Raw genomic sequence first — 3,651 nt, 5'->3', positions numbered from 1 at the left:
GAACACAACAAAGTATCGCAGAGGGCGAGACCAGAGAACAAAAGATGTAATGATGCGCGCGTTAATGTATTTCTGAGACAAGGTACTGTGAGGGAAGTAATGCACGAGGATGTCTGAGGGAGTGTGAGGCTGGAGTCATGAGTGTGAGGATAGAGGCATAAGTGTGGGATTGTGAGAGTGTGGATGTGGGCGTGGGAGGCTGAGACATGAGTATGGAGGTAGGAGGCTGGAAACATGAGTGTGGGAGTGGAAGGCAATGGGCGTGAGTATGGGAGTGGGAGGCTGGAGACATGAGTGTGCAACACGAGCGCCAGAAACTTCACACTGGCTAATAATTCATTAGTCACTTCACTGTACAGAGGGAGGGGGGGTCGGAGTAGGTGCGGGGATGTAAGTGATCCTCTGTTGTGCATCGTTTAAGTGCTGTTTAGTCATAACATGGCGTTTTTATTGCTAACGCAGGACCAGCTGGAGATTACAAGTTGTCAATTGCCGGTAACGACTTCCTTCTTTGCCATTATTATAGTTAAGATCTGTTGATTTTAAATATCGTTAAGTTGCAATTAAATGTTTTTCTTAACATTCTTTTCTGCCTATCGAAATTTGGTTCGCATTGCTTGCTTGTCATCTAATTAACAGCAGAAGTGTCTGCTGTCGACACGACTCCATATCAAATTTTGATTACAGAGCGATAATGAGGTTATATTTTACACAGTTGCGGCGTCAGTGCAATTTTGTTTATCGTTATAAGGATATGTCAGCCTTTAATTTTATTGTAACGATGTTATATATCACGTTACACACTTTGTTATGAACCAATTATCCTTGTTTAGTTATGATTGCCTTTAGATAAAGACAGTCACAACTCTCTTGGTTGTAGCTTTGCTAACACCACCGCATGTAAGTCTATCGACGCTTCATATGAGACGGACTCTCAGTGTCACCCAATCAGACCTTGCCGAGTTGATAAGTGGGAAAGGGTTAAAGTCTTCCATTGCAGGAAATGACACCCGAGGGACGCTTTGTGGGGACGCCTCTTCCAGCGCGGTTTGATTGATATTGCAGAGGAGCGCCAAGTCGACGGCTGGGTTTCATCCTGCTTCCTTCCGATGATAAGAACGATGGGCCTTGCCTTGGGTTATACGGTGGTGGGGTGGGGGCGCGGAGGGAGATATTTATGGCCGGCCTCAACGCATGGCTCACCGTGGCGCCGACCGTGAAATATCCCTTAAAGCGGGTAGGCGTGGAGAGATTACACGATACGGACGCTGGTTGTTCTACTCGACAGCTGCGTCGTTTTACGGTGTTTTGTTGTGATGGGTAACAACACTTTTTTAAACGGTTGTAAATCCGTTTCTTTCGATGCACTGACAGAGCGGAATCCGTCATCTTTGATTTTGTATTTCTGATAACAACTGTGACATTTTATGGTTCAATTGAAACATTTTATGGCGCGGTCGTGTTGTTTCGTGGCCAAGTCATTATTTTCCTGAAATTTAAATATCTAAACCAACAAACGCGTTAGTATTAGTTGTTAGTATTCAAGTGTTAAGATGTTGGTATTTATCAGTCAGCCCTTTGTCTTTAGAGAAGAGATATAACCTCGCCATCGGCGTCGGATTATGAACTACGCCAGACCCAGTGAAGACGTCAGGCTAAATCCCGGCCAGGCGCGGCAGCCATGGGTCCGTGACGTTACGTAATGGCGACCGTCACGATAGAATTAAAGCGCCACGTCCTTCATCTTTCCCTTGCCGCTCCTCCTCCTTCGCTCTACCAACTGATCCTTCCTCCCGCGTGAAGGACTGACCTGACCTGCCCGTCCGTTATGTATTATGGGGATTGGTTAGGATTAGGCGCGTATGAAGGACGTCCTGATTGTAGTTATTAAGATTGATTTACATCTCCGTCCCCTGCCTCCGTACTGCACCCGACATGGCCGCTGTACCCTTGCATTGCCGTTTTTCCTGTTTCATTAAAGCTGTGTTGGCGTCTTTGTTTCAGTACGAGCAGTAATTAATGAAACTGTTATTCTAAATAATTGGATTTAATGACTTACTACGATGGTAGCTTTGATTTAAGGACAACGCGACGTAGAAACGCCTCATCCATTGCGTGCCTCCCAGTTGCGCAAAAAAGCCGGCCGGCGCTGGCTCAGCCGTGGCACCTGGGGACCTCCGACAAGCAGCCAGTTTTTATGCATCGCCGGAGCCTTTGTTGCTGATGCTGCTACGCACGGCTCGCTCTCCCTCTCTCTCACTTCGCGATTCTTTCTTTAGGCGATTTTTTTTACACTGCAGCTTGCGTACAGTGAATGAAAAATTGGCATTGCAAAAGGCGGAGATTACAGCAGCGCTTCAGACAACAAGTGTCATCAGTGGCTCTGGCATTAGAGTTTTTTCTATCCTTTTTGTTACCGTATCTATTTTTATTCACTCTTCTGACTTTGTAGCAATCCCGCCAGCCTGTAGTACAAATACTTTGGAAAGAAAGAAGAGTGCACTACAGGCTGACGGAGGCTTGTGGCGATGGCTGACACACGCAAGGGCTGCACGCCGTGAACATAACTCCAGCAGATACAGTGGGTCTCAGATTACACTGCAGGGGAAGCTTCGGGCGAGTCGGAGGTGGGAGGGAGCGGCCGACAGCAACAGGCTGTGCGTGTGCATCAAATTCGCTCGTCTTCCAAATGCATTTGCCATCTTTTCTTTGTCTCCTCTTTCTCCTTTTTCTCCTCCTGCGCTTTGTTTTCTTATGTACCTCCCTCTTCCCGGCGCAGCGACCTTGTTTTCAGCCCTAATGGAATAACCTCTGACTTATCCTGGAGCCGTGACGTGACACCGAAGTGATTGGTAGTGACAAAGTCACGTAGCACACAAGAGAGAAAGTTGACAAATGACTGACAGCATGAGGAAGGAAGAGAATAAGAGGGACAGGGTCCGGAACATGGTTAAAAAATAATGGAGACCGAGAGATGAGAAGTAAGAGAATTTTCTTGTTTTGCTGTAGTTTCGAGAGAAAAAAATATTATATTATATTATATTTATCAGGCGAAGAGCACTGGGAGAGCAAATTCAAGAAGAGAGATATGCGGATGACCAATGAGATATCGGGAATGGCGACTGTGCTTGAGACGGCGGTCGAGACTTGAATGCACCGCAGCAAATGATATCCATTAGTGCGAGGTATCGAATAATGGCTGGGGTGGGTAAGGGGCGATGGCTGGGAGATAGGACTTCGAAGACTGCATGTAGTCATTTTTCTGCAAGCAAAAAATAGGGTCATGAACTTTTACTTTTTTGGGAAGGTTGGCTTTATAAAAATAGGGTCATGAACTTTTATTTTTTTGGAAGAACGCGTTTATACTCTTGTTTATTTTGATTTCGTTTAGAGAAGATAGTGGAAGTGTTTTATTCTTGTTTTGCTGCCGTCCCGAAACCGTGAGTCATGTGGTGTATGTGACGGGGATAGGGAGCTGCCACGCATGATGTGCAAGCATGTGCTCCAACACGTGCTATCATTACTGAGCAACGAGCAACATGTGCACCATCTAAAGTACGTCACCGTGACATCATCCTGCGGGCTGGACTGTCACCTCCTCGGTAGTTAAAGGGATACCACTTGCTTTATGTCTCTTGACATCGACAATGG

At 46.2% G+C, this 3,651-nt stretch overlaps 1 protein-coding gene across 1 annotated transcript in view; it reads left to right on the top strand.

The window, feature by feature from the left end:
• LOC119588584 (dystrophin-like) overlaps positions 1 to 3,651 on the top strand; it is a gene marked incomplete at its 3' end in the record, with an annotated part of 59,218 nt that overhangs the window by 23,800 nt on the left and 31,767 nt on the right.

Source organism: Penaeus monodon, chromosome 24 (assembly GCF_015228065.2).
Source record: "Penaeus monodon isolate SGIC_2016 chromosome 24, NSTDA_Pmon_1, whole genome shotgun sequence".
Lineage (NCBI taxonomy): Eukaryota > Metazoa > Arthropoda > Malacostraca > Decapoda > Penaeidae > Penaeus > Penaeus monodon.
This window is presented reverse-complemented; position numbering and strand designations above follow the sequence as displayed.